Source organism: Garra rufa, chromosome 18, assembly GCF_049309525.1.
Source record: "Garra rufa chromosome 18, GarRuf1.0, whole genome shotgun sequence".
Classification (NCBI taxonomy): Eukaryota; Metazoa; Chordata; class Actinopteri; order Cypriniformes; family Cyprinidae; genus Garra; species Garra rufa.
This window is the reverse complement of record NC_133378.1, coordinates 10725570-10750345: the sequence shown is the minus strand read 5'-3', so window position 1 is coordinate 10750345 and position 24776 is coordinate 10725570. Positions and strand designations below refer to the sequence as shown.

General features: G+C 35.3%; 1 pseudogene; it reads right to left on the bottom strand.

Annotated features, from left to right (window-relative positions):
• LOC141291507 (uncharacterized) overlaps nucleotides 1-14362 on the bottom strand; it is a 54475-nt pseudogene extending 40113 nt beyond the window's left edge.
• Nucleotides 14363-24776: the final 10414 nt, after the last annotated feature.

The following is a 24776-nucleotide window of genomic DNA, read 5'->3' as shown; positions in this document are numbered from 1 at the left end:
TATGTCTATATAACACGTGAACAGTGAATATGTAGCATGTATTACGTAAAGAATATTTCTGATGCATCATGTATTTAAACAATATTATTGTCAGTGTTAATGGCAGTTAATAGTTCTCTCTCACCTGTGGATATTTTGTGCCTAAACCTCAGCCTGACATGCAACAGATCTTCTAGACACCTGAAGGGTTGACGTTTGTACACCATTGAGTACAACATAAAACCCAGAGACCAGACAGTTGTTGGCCCTGCATTGTATCTTAAGTCCTTGTAGTACTCAGGTGGGCAGACTCCTCCTGTAAGCAAGAGACATTTAGGTTAAACAAACAGTTTATAAAAGTGCCCAACATTACTAAACACAGTTCTCACTGCAACAGTAATACAAAAAGCCAACTCACCTGTAAAATCACCCAAGTAGCCTGGTTTCACAAGGTCACCGCAGCCAAAGTCTATCAGTTTGACTCGGTTCGTCTCCGTGTTGATCAGCAAGTTGTTTAACTTAATGTCACGGTGAAAGACCCACTTGGTACATCAGGCTACGTATCTTTGCTTCATCCAGTAGCTGTATGTCGTTAAGCATGAATTTGAGCAAGTCCTTGCAGGGTTGCAGATGCTCCAGGATCAGGATGTACCGATCCTTCTCTTCGAACCACTCCAGCATATACACTATGTAGGGGCTTAATGGAGGTCGTTTTAGAAGCAGGTTCAGAGCCACTTCTGCAAATAGTGGCTTGGAACAACCAGGCTACAGAAAAGAGAATTCAATATCACATTTAACTTGAACTCATAATATATTTTTTGCATTTAAATATATACATTAAGTTTTGACAACTTACAATTGTAATAAACCGGTCTTTGTCTCTCTTCGGGACGATTTTAATGGCGACCTGCTCACGTAGTAGTTTCGAAATTCCCTCGTATACAGCGCCGAAGCCTCCTTGTCCGAGTTTCCTTCCCACTTCGTAAATTTCATCAAATGAAGCTGCAAAAATGTACCAAAGGAACATGTTAATATGTAAGCTCCACAGTCTTACATTAAGCCCAATAGCAGTGCTTGAATAAATACACACATCCAATTCAAATCAGATTCATGGAGACTAAATATGGTCAATAGGAAAATAATACTTCTTGGTTAGGAGTACTAGATTCATCATTTGCATTTGGATTACCATATGAGGAATCAGAGTCCGAAATTTAAATTTTTTAGTCATTAGTCATCTTTTCCTATCAAAATGCTTGCTATTGATGCAAAAACGCAGAGAATCAAACCTGATCTGATTTTTTTATGGCGGACAAAAGTTTCGGAGGCAGTGTGTAAACATGATGTTGTATCTATTTTTTAACATGCGAAAATTTTGACTCAGTGTGCAATGACCTTTTGTATAAACAAAGACTTACTAGGGTAACTAGACACAATCAGTAGAGGAACAAGGTTAAAAAGTTAACAAGTGTAAATAGACTCACCAGGAGTTGGATCGGTGAAACAGGCTGCTCTGAAACGGGTTCCATCTCTGATTCGTCTATGCTTGGAAGCAACTGGATATTTTGGAGCTTCTAGCTTAAAAGCAGATGGGCCTGAAAAAGAATCAGCTTCATCTGAATCTTGATCAGAGTCAGACGAATCAGGCTTTGGATCTTCTGGACGATCAGCTGGATCTGGTTGAGGATCAACTGGATCCTGCAAAGCCATCGGTTCAGGAACACATGGCCCCGGCTGATGGTCATCTGAGTCGGGCTGTGGACAAAGTGGAGACACCTTGTTGTGCTTTTTCCGTTGTGTTGCTGCACACTTCACAGCCCGCCACATTTTTCTAAAGCATCCATCGATTTGCTGCTTCTTCTTCGTTTTTGTTTGATTCTCTAAAACCCAAGCAGAAATAGAAGAGGTAGAAATTACCACCAGATATTAGAAGTCCAATTTGAGTCTACACCCCCAGAATAAACATTGTTCGCTTGACATTAACACCCGCCAAATGCTGATGGATGTCAGTAGTGGTAACACGCTCACTCCCACTAGCCACTTTGGTGGGTTGAATTTTATAACAGAGCTCGACCTTAATGCTTGTCTGGGAGGAGAACATTTTGGGGAGAATAATTCTGACTTTTTTACATTTGGTGTAAATGGCAATTAATAATGGATAATGTTTTGACAATAACAAAGTCACGCTAGTTGAGGATCACACAGCCTGTCATGGAGAAATCAACACAAGTGAACATGCACACAGAAGAAAAATACTGTGGTAAAAATGTAGTTTTTATATTTATAACCCATAGCCTAGTTAAGCAACATGGCACGGCCAAGAAAACACAGTTTTCCCTGAAAACCACGATTGTAAATTTGACATTGATCCAAGAGTTCAAACGAGTAGTTAACTCGGGTCTTTAGCGACCCGGGGCGTCATTCACTATCCTCTCTCTACTTCATTTTTTCAAGTTTGACATCAACTTTCTTAGTATTCCTCAATCTATTCATTATAAACAATATATCAAGAAAAAATAATAAAATATAAAATAATATCTGTTCTCTGATAAGTTTGTGTACAAAGTGTGTAGGGTCGCTAGAGACACGAGGTGTGTAATAGTGTAAGTATATTTTTCATGAGCAAAAATATGTAAATATCTGATGACTAAATACATGCAATTCAGCTTAAGTGCTCGAGGTGGGACTGTTTAATAGACAATAATAACATGTTTCACTCATAACTATCGCAGACATAAAACAAAAGAATATCATCAGCAAAAATGTAACTGGTTTGAATGGCTTTACTATATCCAATAAAATATAAATGTCACTGTTATTTGATGGTGGATGTGGTGAATAAGCTGCCAGCCATCAAAATATTGACTTTAAAGTTATTGAAAACAATAGCTTTGAGAATATGGTTGAGATTGCAAATATCCGCTAGATGTGCTTTGAGGATGATGGCAATCCTAAAGTCATCTGCTTAAACTGAACTCTTGTAAGTTTCAAAAGGTAACGAAATATGCTTTATTTTATTCTTCTGAAATTGTTCTTAAAATATCAAGAGAGCCTGTAGCTATTGCAGCAATTAGAGATCCATCCATGCTGTATATATAGGTCAGGGTCGCTAAAGACCTGAATATGTAATAATGATTGGTGAAACAGTCATGCATTTATGGGTTAATATACATTTAAGTACATTATTGTCAGTGTTGTCTGTTTTTGCTCGACGAAAATAGTTCAACAGCAGAAGATCACAGCAGAACAGCCACATCTCAACAAGGTTAAACAGTTAACAAGTGTAAATAGACTCACCAGGAGTTGGATCGGTCAAACAGGCTGCTCTGAAACGGGTTCCATCTCTGATTCGTCTATGCTTGGAAGCAACTGGATATTTTGGAGCTTCTAGCTTAAAAGCAGATGGGCCTGAAAAAGAATCAGCTTCATCTGAATCTTGATCAGAGTCAGACGAATCAGGCTTTGGATCTTCTGGACGATCAGCTGGATCTGGCTGAGGATCAACTGGATCCTGCAAAGCCATCGGTTCAGGAACACATGGCCCCGGCTGATGGTCATCTGAGTCGGGCTGTGGACAAAGTGGAGACACCTTGTTGTGCTTTTTCCGTTGTGTTGCTGCACACTTCACAGCCCGCCACATTTTTCTAAAGCATCCATCGATTTGCTGCTTCTTCTTCGTTTTTGTTTGATTCTCTAAAACCCAAGCAGAAATAGAAGAGGTAGAAATTACCACCAGATATTAGAAGTCCAATTTGAGTCTACACCCCCAGAATAAACATTGTTTGCTTGCCATTAACACCCGCCAAATGCTGATGGATGTCAGTAGTGGTAACACGCTCACTCCCACTAGCCACTTTGGTGGGTTGAATTTTATAACAGAGCTCGACATTAATGCTTGTCTGGGAGGAGAACATTTTGGGGAGAATAATTCTGACTTTTTTACATTTGGTGTAAATGGCAATTAATAATGGATAATGTTTTGACAGTAACAAAGTCACGCTAGTTGAGGATCACACAGCCTGTCATGGAGAAATCAACACAAGTGAACATGCACACAGAAGAAAAATACTGTGGTAAAAATGTAGTTTTTATATTTATAACACATAGCCTAGTTAAGCAACATGGCACGGCCAAGAAAACACAGTTTTCCCTGAAAACCACGATTGTAAATTTGACATTGATCCAAGAGTTCAAACGAGTAGTTAACTCGGGTCTTTAGCGACCCGGGACATCATTCACTATCCTCTCTCTACTTCATTTTTTCAAGTTTGACATCAACTTTCTTAATATTCCTCAATCTATTCATTATAAACAATATATCAAGAAAAAATAATCAAATATAAAATAATATCTGTTTTCTGATAAGTTTGTGTACAAAGTGTGTAGGGTCGCTAGAGACCCGAGGTGTGTAATAGTGTAAGTATATTTTTCATGAGCAAAAATATGTAAATATCTGATGACTAAATACATGCAATTCAGCTTAAGTGCTCGAGGTGGGACTGTTTAATAGACAATAATAACATGTTTCACTCATAACTATCGCAGACATAAAACAAAAGAATATCATCAGCAAAAATGTAACTGGTTTGAATGGCTTTACTATATCCAATAAAATATAAATGTCACTGTTATTTGATGGTGGATGTGGTGAATAAGCTGCCAGCCATCAAAATATTGACTTTAAAGTTACTGAAAACAATAGCTTTGAGAATATGGTTGAGATTGCAAATATCCGCTAGATGTGCTTTGAGGATGATGGCAATCCTAAAATCATCTGCTTAAACTGAACTCTTGTAAGTTTCAAAAGGTAACGAAATATGCTTTATTTTATTCTTCTGAAATTGTTCTTAAAATATCAAGAGAGCTTGTAGCTATTGCAGCAATTAGAGATCCATCCATGCTGTATATATAGGTCAGGGTCGCTAAAGACCTGAATATGTAATAATGATTGGTGAAACAGTCATGCATTTATGGGTTAATATACAATTAAGTACATTATTGTCAGTGTTATCTGTTTTTGCTCGACGAAAATAGTTCAACAGCAGAAGATCACAGCAGAACAGCCACATCTCTGAGCAACAGAGCACAGCGGTGTTTCGTTACTGAATGATTCAGCATTTCTGAATGAATCATTTGAATCAGTGATTCAGTGGTCCATTCATAAAGCCAGGCACTTGCTTCATTCTTGAACGAATTAGCTGTATGAACGAATCGTTTAAAGGCATGACTCAGTGACTCATTCATTAAGACAGTCACTTGCTGCCACCTATTGGTGGTTTACATTCATATTTAAAAGTAGCTTATCTTAGATTTTTTCCAACATTTAATATTTTTATACAGGTATATATAAAAAATATATATTTTAAACACCAAGCTCATAACATTATTTATACTGTTGCCATTTTGCAATGTAAATGCTTTTATGCTACATTTTACAGATCTGGCCATTAAAAATGCGTCTATTTTCACGCGGCAGCCTGCAATTCGGCACGCGTGGGCACGCGTCCTGCCGCAGCGGCTTTTTTAGATTTTTTTACAACGTTGTTGCACTTCATATAATATCCACCAGGTGGCGCAAGGAACAACATTCTGTAGCCAAACACCATGGCCAGCTCTAGGGGGCGTTGGTCACAAATACCAGTACAATAGTTCAATGATTCCTCTTTCCTGAAATTATGGTTCAAACCAATAGCAAAAAGATAGCCTATTCATAAGCAGGTGCAGTTGTATTGTTATTTTGTTTTCTTTCTTTGTTTTCCTGACGAACATTTATTAGACTGCATCGGAAACAGAAATGTTAATTTCGGTTATTTTATTTCTCCAACCGACAACTGACGTAAACCGCTAAATTCATTTTCAGGGATTAATTATACACAAGCAAGAAGCAGCATAAACATCAGAACCTCACGTGCAGAGCTTATGCACAGAGAAAAACCCAATAAACCTATATATAATAATAAATAAAATAGGCCCACATAAGAAATATATGTTTTTCTTTTCTGAATGAATAATAATTTAACAAATTAATAAGTAGCAAGCCTATATGCAGAATTTTAGGCAATTTCTGTGATGCGCCCTTAAACCAGCATCTTGTTTCCATTTTTTTTTTTTTTTACAAATAGCCTACGCGTTTTTTTTTTTTAGTTTTTTTTTTATTTTTATTGTGATTGTACACAAATAACAGAAATATGTAAAATATCATAGTTTTAAGCAATGCCGTACTCTTGAACGAGTATTGTAAGCTGTATCCACTTTATTAAGGGGAAAAAAATCAAGTGATCCTGACGGCGCCGCGGGCAGTTAAATTACTCGACAACTTTCACCTTCAGAATAAAATACATTAGGCTATATATTTCATCGTTTTAAAGCAACATCAAATTAAGATATGCATGTTTAAGAGGTAGTTCGTCTTTTTCTTTTTCTAAGATACACAATTTTAGATACACTGACAATTAATTTGAGAAGAGACAGATAGAAATGGGAAGGATAAATATAAACTACAGTATTTTTGCGATTTTGGTGCTTAGAAATTTATTCTAAGCGGGCCGCGGGCGAATAATATAGTTAATATAGCGCGGAGCGGGTGGATGCGGAATAAAACCTCGTGGAAGCGGGACTGGAAAAGCACTTTGTTATATCCTATAGACTATTTAGATACTTCATCATCAAGCAAAAATTTATTCATAAGCAGGAGCAGTTTTATTATTATTTTCTTTCATTTTTTTCCTGTTGAACTTTTATTAGACTGCATTGAAAATAGAAATGTTCATTTCTGTTTTTTTTCCAAACGACAACCGACACGTTTAGTTATTATTAACGACAAGATTGTGTTAAATTACATTTAAATTGAAACGTGGCTGTGACACATTAATAACAGCTAAATTCGTTTTGAGGGGTTAATTGTACACAAGCAAAAAGCAGCATAAACATCAGAACATCACGCGCAGATCTTATGCACAGAGAAAACCCAAAAAAGCTGTATGTAAAATAAATAAAAATGCCCATATGCGAAATATAAATTTCTTAATGAATAATAATTTAACAAAACGAAATAAAATAAAATTAATAAGTAGCAAGCCTATATGCAGAATTGTAGGCAATTTCTGTGACGCGCCCTTGAACCAGCATCTTGTTTACATTTTTTTTTTTTTTTTTACAAATAGCATACACATCTGTTTTTTCATTGTGATTGTACACAAGTAACAGAAATATGTAAAATAGCATAGTTTTGAGCAATCCCTTACTCTTGAACGAGTATTGTAAGCTGTATCCACTTAATTAAAGGGGGGAAAAAACGTGATCCTGACGGCGCCGCAGGCAGTTAAATAACTGGACCACTTTCACCTTCAGAATAAAATACATTATATATTTCAGCGTTTTAAAGCAACATCAAATTAAGATATGCATGTTTAAGAGGTAGTTCCTCTTTTTCTTTTTCTAAGATACACAATTTTAGATACACTGACAATTAATTTGAGTAGAGAGGAATAGAAATGGAGAGGTTAAATATAAACTACTGTTTTTATAGAGTTAAAAATTAATTTATTTATTTATTAGTATTATTACTATTATTATTTTGATTTGTTTTTGCGATTTTGGTGCTCAGAAATTTATTCTAAGCGGGCAGCGGGCGAATAATATAGTTATAGCGGGAGCGGGTGGATGCGGAATAAAACCTTGTGGATTCGGGATTGGAAAAGCACTTTATTGTTATATCCTGTAGACTATAATTCATCATCAAGCATGGGCGTTGGAAGCAAAATAAATGTGGGTGGGTCCTCCCCCAGAAAAATAAATTCTTTAGTATATGCCATTTTCTGTAGTCTGGTGCCTTTTATTTAATTTTTTACACAATGCAAATACTCCATATTTACAAATATTACAAAAGACGGCTGTTCTGCAACATTTTCAGTGGCGTAAGTGATAATACGAGTAACCTATCGTTTTTGACGCGGGAGACCCGAGTTCGCATCCGCCTTATGGTGAAATCATTTTCGAAATCGTCTCCCTTTTCACTTATATCACATCGGAAAGGCATTTGTTTATTTGTTAGTTAATGAAATAATTGAAAAGTTGAAATAAAGTATCAACTAGGGTTAGGTCACCTACCGTAAGTGTATCTGAGCACTATACTGTACTTTTAGGAGTGTTAATAATTAATTTTATTATTATTATTATTATTATTATTATTATTATTATTGTCTTTAGATTTGTTCTTACATTTTGATGCCGTACATTATTATGACGCACTGTCCATGCAGTTTTTTTTTTTTTTTTTTTTTCTTAAAAACTAACTGAAGTGAAAGGGAAGAAACCCATGTAGATTTGGCCTAATGTCCATAAATAGGCTACTATAGCCTAGTATTATATCCTAATATAGAAAATAATTTAGACAAATAAACAGAAGGCTCACTTTTGAAAACAATAAAGCTTAGCCTATATGACTGACAACGAATACAACAATTGTTAAGTATCAAAAGTGCTCCAGTGAGTTATGCAATTTTTTTTTCACCTTTTTTTCTTTTTCTTTTTCTTTTTTAAAGTGGAAAAGTAGTTCTTCTATTTCGGAGAAGTTCATTAAGTCTGTCTCTTAACAGCTTCCAGTCACGAACTGCGGGTACTCCGACCAACGATCAGTAAAAGTTTTTTTTTATTTTTTTTTATTCATCTTTAAACAGCTCCGATTTACATCATTTTAGCCTGGAACTAGGCTTAAGTCTGTTCTGGGAAACCAAAGGGAAGTGTATTTTTTTTAATCAGTTTTCTGAAAAGTAGCCGTTAATGAGGCATCAGAGTTAAGCGGCATGCAGTATAAAGAGCGAAATGTTTATGAATGGCAGAGTGGGGGTGGGGTGGGGTGTTGAATGCTGTCTGTTGCCTTGTTGTAATCAACATTTGGAGACTTGGGGGTGCTGGGGGCGGATTCCGACTGCATTCAGTTGCATTTCGAATTCAGCATTCAAATGCATGCCAGGGAGAAGGGGAAAGCTTTCCTCACACGCTCCACTTTTTTCAAAACATTAGTGTCCAACCTGACACGCGGGTCAGTGGATAAACAACCCGAACCCGACCGTTTTCAAATAACCCACCCGCAACTCGGACCGCAGAATAAAAAAAATAAATATTGTACCCGACCCGCCTCCTGACCCGTATGTTTAATACTAAAGTGATTAAGCTGGAGATGCAGTCTGAAATATCCCGACATCAGAAATCCATTGGTGTACAAGCTAAAAAATAAAATTAAAATAAAACAATGTGTCCTGTTGTAAAGTCGTTGCCGTATTGTTGTGTATGAAGTTCAGATGTTATTATTTTAAGAAATATATATGTTTTAGGATTCTCCTTATTTTTGTTTTAGACATCCATCAATTACGGTGAATAAAAAAAATTCCGCGCTGGTGTAAACAAGACTTTCGCTTCTACTTTTGAGACCGGTGTTCTGACGTTTTTCTAAAAAAAAAAAAATAAGAATTCAAAATTTATTGTCATAAAAACAGAAGGTGAATATAATTCAAAAATGTTAAGTATTTGCTGATTAAAGAAAACATGAAGGATGCCGCTTAATATTTGGCTTTTACGTGAACTTTAAAGCATATCCCTCATTCCATTTGTTTTATTTGTTTTGTAATCTTTATATTATTTTCGTGAAATGTATTTTTGCTCAACATGCATTTCTCGTGGCCACGAGTTTAATGAATAAACCAACCTGCGTGACATTAGTAACCCAGAATTATTTGAGATTTCGTTTTGAGTTAAGAAATTGTTTGCCTATATTAATTGTTATAGAAATTAATACAATATAAAATAATTATACAGGCGATGCTGTATATGCTAATGCTGTCTGTGCGCAATGTAGACAGCTTTCACAAGTGTTTACATGTATTACATGTTGGCCTCAAATTAAATAGCCCTGCAAGAAACATTTCATGTATCCCACAATCTTGTCCATTGACTGACCTTCTTTTTTTCCCATTATATTTGTATTATTCGTTTGTATTCGTTATTTTTTCCTTCATTTTGATCTCGTTACATAACATTCTGAATGTAAATGATACTGTAAAGGTGCTATGACTGGGGTTTTTACTGGAATGCAGTATAAAGGTTAAATTTAACATATATTGTATTTTATTTAGTCTAACTAATAGACAAATAACTGAAGAGTGAATCATTCACATAGTTTCATTTGGAAATAATTTATCGTCACACAGTAAAATAGGCCTACATTCCTTCTCTTAACTAAAGAATTGAACATATAAAATATGAATTGAACATATTTTATTTTGTTTAGTCCAATTAACAGACTAGACTATATAAATATTAAACTGTTTTACTGAGAAATGAATCATTCACGTAGTTTCATTTGTAAATGAAAACATCATGTATCGTCACACACGGGGATAAATACAATCAAAAAGTCAAAACGTAATTGGCATAATTGTCAGGCGTTAAAAATAAATAGCCCTAACCAGGTATTGAAATAATAATAACCTATAATAAGAATAAATAATAAGTGATTTAGAGCTATCTACTTTTTTCTTTATTGTGAATCGCTTAACCTAAATAACTTTATATATGCTATTTGGCATATATTTAGCAAATATTGTGAACTACAATTATGCCAATAAAGTTTTGACTTTATGATTGTATTAATGCCCGTGTGTGACCATACGATTTACAAATGGAACGTGAATGATTCACTCGACAATGAAACACTATATAGGTTATAATTAGACTAAAAATGAATATATGCCATATAGTATAATCAAAGCTTTCATGGCATGTCAGCATTTATCATTTAGATTCGGAATGTTAAGAGATCGAAATTAAGGGGGACATACTGAATATAAACGAATAATACATTTATTACAGAAAAAAAGGATCAATTAATGGATAAGACTTAAGGATGCATAAAATGTTTCTTGCAGGGCTATTTAATTTGAAGTACTTGTATGTAATAAATTCTTGATAAACTTTTGAATGCTGTCTACATCGCGCACAGACATTCGATTATACAGCATTGCCTATTGTTAATATATAACTTAATATTGAATTAATTCCTATAACAATTAATAAAAACATTTCTTAACTCAAAATAAAAAATATTAATAAACCTATCTCTGATAATCCTGGGTTATGGTTACGCAGGTTTGTTTATGCATTAAACATAAGGATGTCGTTACCTCGACAAAATAATCTTGTGGCCACGACATAATATGACATTCCCAGGAATTAATATCTCGTGGCAATGACAAAAAGTAATATGACGTTCCTACGAATTCATTTGTGTGGCCACGACAAACATAAGTGAACCGAAGGTGTCCCCTCCAGGTTACCGTACCTTTTAGTTTGCAGCAATGTTTTCAGCCTGCTCCAGTCCAGTGCGTTACATGACTGCCCCCTACTGATCATGTCTTTCCTATGTCATTGTATTTTCCGTGTTCCTTTGGAATACACCGGCGTCACGCGAGACCACTTTACTTCCCGCGCGCATTTTAAATGGCCAGATCTGTAGGTTCATGAAAGGCCACTTTAGTTGCTTCTGTTTCTTCTGCAGTGGAAAGATTGGTTTTGTGAATTTTGATTTCATTTGATTAGAACAGCCCTAGTATAGTGTCTTTTAAAAATAGGTGAAATTATTAATAAAATATAAGAATTTGAAATGAAAGATGACACATGCATTTAATAATAATAAATAATAAACAAGCAAAAAAAAAGGACCTGGAAATACATTTTCTTATGCAGTAACTTAAGTCATTTAAAACATAATTTCGCAACAACAAAATTGTGGCCAGTGAAAATGCTGAGTGGCTAGTAATTTTGAAAAACCACAAGCCACAGTGACTGGTAAGCAAAAAAGTTAATGTCAAACCCTGGCTATAAAGATTAGATTAATAAACATACTTAATAATAATAAAAAGCGTGAAAACACAAGAATTAAAATGACAGTAGACTCACCTTCAGCTGGCTTTTCATCACAGTTTGCTGGTGTGACGTTGGATGGACCTGGTTGAGGATCAGTTTGAACATGTAGGCCGGATGGTTCTGGCTGTGGATCAGGATCAGCTGGCTTTTCATCACAGTTTGTTGGTGTGACGCTGGATGGATCAGTGTGATCATGTAGGCCGTACGGTTCTGGCTGTGGATCAGGATCAGCTGGCTTTTCATCACAGTTTGTTGGTGTGACGCTGGATGGATCAGTGTGATCATGTAGGCCGTACGGTTCTGGCTGTGGATCAGGATCAGCTGGCTTTTCATCACAGTTTGTTGGTGTGACGCTGGATGGATCAGTGTGATCATGTAGGCCGTACGGTTCTGGCTGTGGATCAGCCAAATGCCCGAATGCCATTGGTTCGAGGCAGGATGGACCACACTTGGGATCGTTTGGATCCATGTCGGACTCAGGCTGAAGAGGGGCCACTTTTTTGTCTCGACTTTGACACTGGCTGGCGCTTTTGACAGTTAGCCATGTCTTTCTGAAGAATGCACAAAGGCTATTCTTCTTGAGCTTTGCAGGTTTTTCTGAAAACAAAACAAAACAAAACATAAAAAGGTTATTACATTGACTTTCTTTAAATATAACTAAAAACATTATATTAAATGTCACAACAAAACTACTTCACTGAGTGGAATTAAAAAATCTAATCAAAATACAAAAATTTAAATACATTTACATTGAAATTTATTTCATGCATAATGTTTCACCCACATAGAATATATATGTGACCCTGGACCACAAAACCAGTCATAAGGTAAAATTTTACAAAACTGAGATATATACATCATATGAAAGCTCAATAAATAAGCTTTCTATTGATGTGTGGTTTGTTAGGATAGGACAATATTTGGCCGAGATACATCTATTTGAAAATCTAGAATCTGAGGGTGCAAAAAAAAAAAAAAAAAAAAAAAAAACTGAGGAAAATCACCTTTAAAGTTGTCCAAATTAAGTTCTTAACAATGCATATTACTAATCAAAAATTACATTTTGATATATTTATAGTAGGAATTTTACAAAAAATCCTCTTGGAACATGATACTTAATTTCCTAATGATTTTTGGCATAAAAGAAAAATCAATAATTTTGACCCACACTATGCATTTTTGGCTATTGCTACAAATATACCCCAGCGACTTAAGACTGTTTTGTTGTCCAGGGTCACATATGTATGTAAAATAAAACCATTTCACAAAACCAGTCATAAGGATCCTTTTTTTTTTTTTTTTTTTTATTAAGGAAGTAGTTCACTTTCGGAACAAAAATTTACAGATGTACTCACCCCCTCGTCATCCAAAATGTTCATGTCTTTCTTTCTTTAGTCGTAAAGAAATGTTGTTTTTTGAGGTAAACATTTCAGGATTTCTCTCCATATAATGGACTTCTATGGTGCCCCCGAGTTTGAACTTCCAAAATGCAGTTTAATTTCAGCTTCAAAGGGCTCTAAACAATCCCAGTCGAGGAAGAAGTGTCTTATCTAGCGTAATGATCGGTTATTGTCTAAAAATATTTACAATTTATACACTTTTTAATTTCTACACAGAGTACACACAGAGCTACTAAAGACTTTTTAAGACGTTAAAAAGTATATAAATTGTATATATATATATATATATATATATATATATATATATATATATTTATTTTATTTTTTTAAATAACTGATCGTTTTGCTAGATGTTTTCCTCGGCTGTGTTCGTTTAGAGACCTTTGGAGCTGCATTTTAAAAGTTCAAACTCGGTGGCACCATAGAAGTCCATTATACGAAGAGAAATCCTGAAATATTTTCCTCAAAAAACATAATTTCCTTACGACTGAAGAAAGAAAGACATGAACATCTTGGATGACAAGGGGGTGAGCACATGATCTGTACATTTTTGTTCTGAAAGTGAACTACTCCTTTAAGATTTGAATCATCTGAAAGCTAAATAAGCTTTCCATTGGTGTATTGTTTGTTATCATGATATGACAATATTTGGCCGAGATACAACTATTGTAACGGAAATCTGTAATATGAGGGTGCAAAAAAAAATCTAAATATTCAGAAAAGTTGTCCAAATGAAGCTATTAGCAATGCATATTACTAATGAAAAAAACGTGTTGATATATTTACAGTAGGACATTTACAAAATATCTTCATGGAACATGATCTTTACTTAATATCCTCATGATTTTTGGCATTAAAACAAAAATTGGTCATTTTGACTCATTTTTGTATTTTTAGCTATTGTTACAAATACACCCGTGCTAACTAAGACTGGTTTTGTGGTCCAGGGTCACAACTGAAGTTTGTTATTCACCTGTTGGGCTGTTCTCCATAGCCGCTGCTGCAGGAGAAGCCTCTGGATTTGCTAATGAAGAGTCAGTGGATTTTCCTCCAGCTGTCATTGTAATATTTACTGACACTGAACACATAGTGTTGAGCTCTATTGACTCCGAAACAGGAGAAAAGCTAGTACTCAAAATCAAACGTTGTAAAATCTGAATTGAACGGCGACGAGAGCGAGATGCGGCTCGAAGCAGAACTACTAGCTGAGTGTGGAATGTTGCGTTGTGACGTCACATAATAATGGAACCCCCTAGGTTACTGTTGCTATGCTGGACAAGCCATGGCGCTCTCACGCTTCACTTCCTGCTTTCACGCGATGAGAAATATATCGCGGAGCAAAAAGAAAACTGACAAGACAGTGCAAGTTAGTTTAGGTATAAAACAAAGTCTCAGCTTTCAAATTTTGTGTCTGGTTAATGTGTCGTGACATATCGCTGCGGCTTAGTTGAAGCGCCAAGTAAGTTAAACCGATCATCTTGTTTTCTTTAATGTTACAAGTTATGAGCATGAAGTAAACCCTAAATGAACATCAGAAGGTATCTTGTTTTAACCGCTGAAAGAGGACTTGTGTATACACACCATTTTAAAGTTAAAGTCCTCCACCAACGTTAATCCGCTCTCCTGCCTGTTGTGTTTGTCAATCTAAAATGGCAGATTCCGCGTTATGATTGGTCAGATCGCCTGTCAATCAAACTCCTGCAAACCTGAAGCTTCATATTTCCCACTCCTAAATTAGCCTTTTTTTTTTTTTTCAAATAATGCTTCTTACCTTTTCTGTTTTGTGTTTCCAAGTTGTTTTTATATAATGAACAAAGAGACAACATTTTACCGTTTGTAATTTATATGGCCACAGCGCCGGCTGGTTTCTGTTCTCCATCTCCGGTATATTTTGAGCATATTTTCTCAATTTACTCAGTCATTTCCCTCGAATTACTATACCATGATACATTATGACAGCATTTATATCCAGAAGCACATTTCCCAATAATAAATTAAACAAGTCTGAGTCCGGTTGATGCATAAACTTAATACAAGAACGTAATCATCAAGAAATAAAGCCATTAATCGCAGTCATCTCTTGTTTAGTATTATATTATTTTATTATGTAAAAACTGTATAACATATTTAGTTGATATCTAACAAATTTCTAATAATAACTAATAATACTCCCTTTCTTTTTTCTTTTTATTATTATATTTTTTATTGCAAATAAACAATTAAAATTACGTCTCTGTTCGTTGCCAACCACATTCTTCGCACTGAGGTACAGGCCATGATACTCAAATACGTTCAAATACTCAAACATTAGGCAAGTTTTTCTTTTTGTTGTTGTTATACTGATTGAAAGTCTCTTAATATTATGATAGCAATTGAATAAAATTAAAGTGGTCTAAATATATCTTGGCTGAGGGAGCCTTGTTTCAATCAAAACGACGCATTTGTGGAGTTTGTTCTCGAGAGGTAAGTTAAACTTAAAGTTAAAGTATCCTAATATGTTGTTACTTATCATTAAAAGTAGGCTACCTTTACCTGATGACCCCTGCCTCGTGTATTAAAGTCGTAAATTGCACTTCGTGTCAAAATTTATGATTAATATAATGTGTATTTACGATCATTCCGATAGGATGCAAAGCCGCCATTGTTTGTAAGAGTAACACTGTGTACATTTTTGTCTTTACACAATTAGTTTTTGCATATTAATAGCTTAATAGCAATTGAATACAGTAGACAAAGAAATTCAATCAATAACAAACTATTCCGTTCTGACTGAACGCGGAATGATTGGACTGAATGTATAAATATCAGGTGATTTTTACAGGTAATTTAATAAAAAACTAAACGGATAATAAACTAAATCTAACAGTAGTTTATTCCACATTTAAATTGTTATTTGAGTGAAATGTTAATGCTGATTAATGTGACTTATTTGGACAGAAACCTTACTAACCAAAAGCAATGTCTTTGCACACTAATCCTCCACTGTATTACATTTGTAAATGTCAGAACCCTTGGTTTAATAAACATTGTCCTATCAAGTAATTCTTCCCAACAGAATTAAAAAGAACTGGATATGTAAAATATGTAAAATCTAAACATCAATATTTTTAATATGTAATGCTTTAAGGTACAAAACCGTTGTCCTCTACAGTCGGGGTTGAAAATGACCAAATTTTGACCAAACCAAATATGGACAAACCCAAACGTTGGTTATTTAAACTTGGCATACTGGGTTGTTTGTTTAACTCCACAATGGGCTAGTTTATTTTTACAGCAATACTATTATTTTTAACTCATTTACATTTATGTCTAATCATCTCATCTCTGTCATCCCTGTAGCTGGTGTTTGTCCCGGATGTGTCAGTCAGGTGCTGCTGAAATATCCAGGTTTGCAACCACAAGATTGTTGGACAAAATACATGTAAGTTAAAAGGATTAGTTCACTTCTAGAACAAAAATGTACAAATAATTTACTCACCCACTTGTCATCCAAGATGTTCATGTCTTTCTTTCTTCAGTTGTAAAGAAATGGTATTTCTTGAAGAAAACATTTCAGGGTTTCTCTCCATATAGTTGACCTTTATGGTGCCCCTGAGGTTGATCTTCCAAAATGCAGTTTAAATGCCGCTTCAAATGGCTCTAAATGAGCAAGAAGGTTTTATCTAGCGAAATGATTGGTCATTTTCAAAACAAATTGACAATTTTTGTATTTTTTAAACCTCAAATGCTCGTCTTGTCTCATCTCTGCGATGCGAATGTGTCGACTGTGTAATCTGGGTCAATACAGTTAGGGTATGTCGAAAAACTCTTTCTCAATCTCTTTTTCTTCTTCAACTTTAAAATCGTCCTCCATCGCTGTTTTACCTTTTTTTTATCTGGGTTGGTACTTCTGCAGCAATTCAGGGCATTTTTGAACTTGGGAAAGAAAACAAGATGGAGTTTTTCAACATACCCTAACTGTCTTGAACCGGAGTTCACGCAGACAGTGACAAGACAAGCATTTGAGGTTAAAAACTATATCAATTGTAAGTTGCTCGGTTGTTCCTCGGCTGGGATCATTTAGAGCCCTTTGAAGCTGCATTTAAACTGCATTTTGGAAGTTCAAATTTGGGGGCACCATTGAAGTCCATAACATGGAGGGAAATCCTGAAATGTTTTTATCGATTGAAAAAAGAAAGACATGAACATTTCGGATGACAAGGGGGTGAGTAAATTATCTGTAAATTTTTGTTCTGGAAGTGAACTCGTTTAAAGACAGCTGGTTTTAGCTGTAAAATTATTATTTCGAAAGAGAGCTAGAAACTGAATGTCTTTCTTATTTGTTCTCTGATACAGCGCACAACCTTAACTGAATGTGCCGCTCGTCTCAGCCACTCACTGAATGGAACAGATGCAGACAGAGGTGTGTTCCTGCGCTAGGAAAACAAAACCTCGCACACACAGTGTGGCACTGGTGAGTCTCAGAAAGTAGCTGTCACATTTTTGAGAAAAAAAAAAAAGAAAAGTTAAAGGGTACTGAAAAGTCTCTTAATCTTGCGACAAAGTCGCTAAGTTGGCAACACTGCAAAAAGCTTGCCTCTGCTGTGTTTCCACTTTTTGTTGGTACTTTATTTTTCCTGTTTTAATATGGGATTATTTTTGTGCCTATAAAACTGAACGTAACTTTATAAAACTGAACGTAACTTTCCAAGAAACGATCAAAAATATGCCACTGCAAAAGAAGAAAAACACAATGAAAATGAAAAAATGAACTCAGTCGCACGAATTTAACATGCTCTTCAAATATGATTCATTCTTTGTTAATGATTTTCAAAGAATCGTTTTCGTGAATCATGGATTGTGAATGCGTTGCCACAGCTTTCGCTTACGCTTCGCAAATTTTTGTTTGCTGTTTTGGCACAAACCTCTCGTGGGGGCGGGCTTAACAGCGATCTACTCTGATTGGCTAATGAGCTTTTGATGGACAGTTGCTCTCTGACCTTGAAGCACAGACGGTGACGTCAGTGGCGCGCATATTGGAAAGTTGTTGCGGTGTGCAATACGTCGTGCTTTGTTTATATTAAGTATTAAAGTATGGCGAATTTTTAATGCCTTTTCAGAAGAAGACGAAGGCTCAGTCTACCTTTCCGTCGCTGTCAGTCCGTGTAATAAAGTCTATTTCATGTATGATGATGATGATGATGTGATAATGATATTTCATGAACTGTTTAGCTGTTATATTATGTTTTGCATTAAGTCCGATGCTTCTTTTTCTTTTTGTAATTATGAGTAGACACATTTTATCATGTCTTTTAAAATGCGTAGGTCTATGTTAAATTGTCTTAATTATAACATTTCTAGCACGTTTTTAAAAACATTTATTTGAGCAATAATATACATGTAGACCATTCACATGTAACACGATTTCAAGTCAATAATAGAATCCATTAAAGAGCAAAACAAATAGTAATGATAATTTAAATCGTTTTTCCCCAGTCAAAAAAGTAGCCTAAATTATGTCAGTGATTCTCATTTTTAAAGAGCATCTAAAATTATTTTATTTTGATCTGCAGTATAATAAAAAAAAAACAAATAAAATGTATTATGAAGACTATTAAATGAACTTTATGCTAGCCTAAATTTTCTTCAGAACGAATAGCCTACTTCAAAACGAAGCTTACATAAATTAATAAATCACGAATATGATGAAATAAAATTATTTGTTCATGCATCAATCCATTTAAGGGCAAAATAAATAAATAATAATAATAAAAAATCTAAATTCTTGAAATTCGTCTGCTGTGTATCCAAATCCAAAATATAAGGATACTAGCAACCTCCTTTTAAGAAGTTAAAAATTAAGGAATTAGCCTGTATTCAATAGATGGGGCAAAAAGTTTTTTTTTTTACTTGTGTTAGACTGCCGATCGAAATAAAATAATACTTGATCATCTTTAAAAATGAGAGAATCACTGACATAATTTAGGCTATTGACTGCATAAAAAAGAAACTATTTAAATTTGCAGCGTAAACTTATGAATTGAAAAAGCCAAGAAATAAATCACAACAATAGAGATTTTTCCTATCAAGAAAAACGTTTGATAAAATTACAAAATTCATGCTGAATGATATATGACAGGGAACACTTCTCCGCTATAGCTGCACTTGGTATCAGTGACAAATATTAAATATTTAAAAAATCTTTGTGAAAACGAATGGCAATGACTGGTTATTGGATTCTAAGATTATTATCTTTAGACACAGTCTGACACTTTTTTTTTGCCATGAACAGACCCAGACCTATTGGGCACTATCCGTCGTCAAGACCAAATTCCATTCATGACAGTCCTGTAGCGTGTCGGCTTTAGTTTCACGAATTTATCATGTTTGGGACGCTAATCAGCCATTTTAACTGAAAGATGAAGGCGGTGATATTGATGTTGTCCACTAGATGGAGCCACAGGATAAGGAATCTTCTAGGCCTAATATTTTTCGAGTTCCCTTCGATCAGTGGGACTGACAGCTCGACATCCATTTTTCCCAGTGAACTCATCTGGCCACAGCACACATTTCCACTGTCTCTTTGACTATCTGAGATGAGCTCTGGCCCAGTGAACCAGCAGCATCACTTGATATATAGCTTTCTGATGAGCCAAACCTGATAACCTTACCTATTACTAATTTACCCTGCTCACAAACTGTTCCAAAACAGCTTATTTGGATATTCTATAACCCTTTTTTTTTTTGCCTCTGTCCCAACTTATTCTAGTGTGGTGTAGCCATCAAAATCAAAATTTGTTTATATTTACAAAATATATTTAAGTTGGTCAGTGAAACTTTGAAAATCTTTTCTTTGTACTTTTGTCAATTAAATAAAAGTTAAAGAGAATTATCAAATTTACAGATTCCTGATTTGTATTGCATTTTACAATTTTTATTATTAAATGGTTAAACATTTATATGAAACATTACGTATTGTTCTTGTGATTTTTATTCATGCTGGAAAATGTATTAATTATTTAAAAAAAAAAACATTGTGTCTATTTTGTATCTTTTAGTCATCAAAATAATTGGATAATAATATGAAAGTGTACTTTGATTTTTATTCTTAAGATTTTTTTCTATTGATCTAGTATTCTGACAATCCAAAACTTATGATTTCATTCTTAGCTTTATTCCATGTGCAAAGAGAGTACGAACAGTGCCTTCAGGTTATGAGATTTTAAAAACAAAAACAATAACTTTATTGTTTCACAGAAGAAAGAAAATAACAATAGGACTGAAATGAAATTAAAATGATTAGTCTATAGTGATTACTTGGTTTTGAAGTTCTTGATTTTCGTTAACTATCCCTTTAAGTAAAATGCAAATACATTCCTTTAAATAAAATAAAACACAAGGCTATATATTTAAGATATTGTTTTTATTACTTATGTTACTTGATTTTAAATAAACATGTTCATCTGTGATTTTTATTGTATGAAACTGGGGAAATTACAGCTGTGCTGACAATGTATTACAAATTCAACAAATCTAACAGAGACATATCCTGTGCTTCCAGGTCAGAGAGCAACTGTCCATCAAAAGCTCATTAGCCAATCAGAGTAGATCGCTGTTAAGCCCGCCCCCACGAGAGGTTTGTGCCAAAACAGCAAACGAAAATTTGCGAAGCGTAAGCGAAAGCTGTGGCAACGCATTCACAATCCATGATTCACGAAAACGATTCTTTGAAAATCATTAACAAAGAATGAATCATATTTGAAGAGCATGTTAAATTCGTGCGACTGAGTTCATTTTTTCATTTTCATTGTGTTTTTCTTCTTTTGCAGTGGCATATTTTTGATCGTTTCTTGGAAAGTTACTTTCAGTTTTATAAAGTTACGTTCAGTTTTATAGGCACAAAAATAATCCCATATTTTAATAGTCTGGCTTCTGGTTACTCAATGTAAAATGTTATGGTTTTTTAAATTATTTATTTATTGTCCTTCCACCCAACCAGTAATTTTAATATATGATGATCTCCTAATATAGTTTGTGCACTACATTTGTTGCTTCAAAATGTTGTCATTTATTAAAGAAATTTAAACGATAAATATTGTTTCGTGGCTCTTTAAGGCGAGACACTGCAGGTGAATATGGTAAAAAAATTAACTAACAGTTATCACCTTACTTACCCAGCTGATTGATTACTTTGATAACTGCAAACATTTTTTTGTGTATTACAAGTGTTAGGTTTAAATATGCAAATGAGGCATTATTTAATGAAATATGCGCTAATTTGCATACATTTCTACTAGTACAAAAAACACTGGATGAAGTCAGTTTCAAAATTCTTTTTTTCTGACATATTAGAGTCGGAAGTTTTCGAGAATTTTGGTATCTAATTTTGTATAGTATCAAGCTATTTATATATGAACAAATCCCTCTGTAAAAACCTTCAGGATATAGACAGGAATAAAAATATCAAGTTTGGTGTGTGTAAGTGATACTGAAGTGGAGATTTATGGCTCAGTGTAGGAGAAAAAACTCATTTTAAGAAAACGGCCTTTAAAAATATGCATTGTAATTGAAATCTATTGACAAATTGTGCTATAAAAGAAACACTTAACAGTGTTTTTTGGATGTTTTCTTTCCACAATTTAAAAAAAAAAACACTTTTTGAAAAACCAAAAAGCCCAAAATCTCAAACTTAATAGGTGCAAGTTTCCCCCTCTAATGTGTTGTGACAGATCTCTGTATTGCTCTATAAGATCAATAGACACGTATTCCGATCGTCTTTTCTTCTTCACTTAAAGCACGAAAGACATAAATGAAAATCAGAATGTATTTTATTTTAACCACAGAAAAACGTCAATAATACACACAATTTTTTTCAAGTTTAAGTCCACCAAAGTTAATCTACTCTCCAGTCTGATTTGTTTGTCGGACAAAATGGCAGATTTGGCTTTATGATTGTTCAGATCGCCTGTCAATCAAGCTGTTTGTGAAGTGTCAATTTGCTGCTCCTATTTATAGAATGTTTTTTCTTCACTTCAATGCACTAAATTCACTGCTTATTTTTTATAGCAAGTTCTCTTTCTGTTAAGGAAATTTTGCTTAGTAAGTTCCCCTTCGGGACGTCGAGCTGCGTCAGAAACGCTTTGGAAATGCCTCCAGCGTGACCACGCTCTGAATCATGTGTGTAATCAGTCCAATAGGAAAGCTTTTTGCGACGTCACGGACAGGGTGACGTCATGAACCAGGAAGCTATAAAGCACGTGCGGTGAATGCAACCGGCAGCTTCTGTCTTTCAGTCGCGCTCTATGTGAATGTGTTTGTCCCTCAGTGCTGTTTTTCAGAGCCAGTTTGCTCTAATTTCTAGGGCTGGACTAGAATATTCGATTATTCGAATATTCGTTCTGTGGGTTGGCATTCGATTTTAAATTTTGAGATTCTAATATTCTTTTTTTTTCATACACCTTGCATCCCCTGCGAAACGGTTCTCATTCGTGCTTAAATAAGAATGAAGAAGATCAGACTGCTGTGCCACTAACACAGAAACAACAAAAAAAAAAGAGAGAGAAATTGAGTAATATTTGAGAGACACTATAAAGTACAGTCGGGCCCACTTGAATGGTGGAAGCAAAACTAGGACTGTGACTGTTGCAATGACAACCGCGCCTCCATGTTTAAATGCACGCAGTAGGCTAAAGCTGACCGCAAAGCCCCAGCAAAAATAATTATCATGAATGTGTCAGGGAAAAAGTAAGAGATATTTGAATTATTTATTAATAAACTAGTATTTGACACAAAGATGAAGTTGACGATCCTGATGCCATTTGCTCATTGGACGCGCCTTTAATACCTAAATGCATATTTATGGATTAGGCCTATAGCTAATGGAAGAGTTTTGTTTTCGATTTGAATTATTTAAATAATTTTTTTACAGTTTCGGATGATATATTAGTCTTACCTTTATGAGCAAAAATGAAGTTTCACATAGCGCTGGTGGCTGCGCTTCCATGTTCTGCAAAGCGTGCTTAAATCTATGGATTTTAATTGAAATCGTGATTTAACAAATAAAAAGTGTTCCAAATATATATTTCTAATTTAACTTTATAACCTAAATAAACGAAAATAAATGTAATCACTTTGCTATTAAAAACAGCAGCTGTGCAATGGGGAAGAGAAAGAGAAAACAGACCGGTTCCAGTCGGACTCGGGCCAGTAATTCTGTCGGAATAGGTCCGGGTGAGGTTTTAGGAATTTTTTCAACGAATGTTTGTTTAATAGCCGATTTAACATTCTTATTTAGGCTAGTTTCATATTTAAATGTATTATTTATTTGATTTATTTTAGCGTTGTGTAGGCTGCTTGTTCACTGACGGAAGTGCTCAAATAAACACACACGTTTGTTAATAATGTTTGGGCCTCATTTATAATGGGTTTCAAAATAATATACATAGGCTATGTATTTTATATACAGGCTTATATACACAAACGTTATATATAATGTGTATATATATATATATATAAATAATTTAGATATGAATAATATATAAACACCGCGCCATTTTTTTCGTTCTTCTTTTATTTAAATAGCCTACCCTTTACGATGCCAGTAATTACTGTGCTGCTAATTTCTGATTTGGGAGTGATTTGTTTGTTAAAAAATGTTAGGCTACCTTATTAAAGTATTGCTCTTAACAGACCTGTGTTTTGTAACACTAGCGCAGTGTCCGTTCATGAAGCATAAGCTCTGCCTGCGCGAGGCGCGCCGCATCCAACTCGCAATGTTCTATTACAATTTATTAATTCTGAACGTGTGGTGTGTCCATATTGCACCAAAATGCAAAACTGCACTCCCTTGGGTCCACAGCAAAAATCGTTTGAGGAGGCTGACTGTGTGCATTGTTTGCGGCTTCCTCTCCGCACGCTTCGCTCACGGAGGGCTCTTTTTAAGGAAGGAGCCCTCACCAGCGTTCCCCGCGGATCAGGTCCCGCCTCTGCTGAGGCAGAGCGGCGCTTGCATTGGTGGGGATCGCAGATGGATCTGCTAGCTAGTTTAGAGTCGGGCGAGCCCCTTTCTCTATCCTCCTCTGGCAGATCCGTTCTCCTCTCTGGTGTGGAAGCCCGCACTGCGGCTTCTTCCCTCCAGGAGGAGCACTCGTCCCTCCGTTTGTCTTCCTCTGAGGAGGAGGACAAGGAGATGGTCGAGGAGGCTGGTCCCACGCCCTCCCAGCCTGTCAAGTACGAGGAGGTAGTGGAGGTGGTCACACGTGCCGTTGCCAAGCTGAATATCGACTGGCCGGACGTTGTGGCCGGAGAGCAGAGATCTAAAACGAAATTAAATGAAAGATTTCTGCGCTCCAAATCTTTACCTCCACGTCGGGGCCTACCGTTTTTCCCCGATCTCCATACTGAGGTAAAGAGATCGTGGGCTAAACCATTCTCGGCCTGTGTTCACTCCCCCACAGCTTCCAAATACTGTAACGTGGCTGGGGCACGTGAACACGG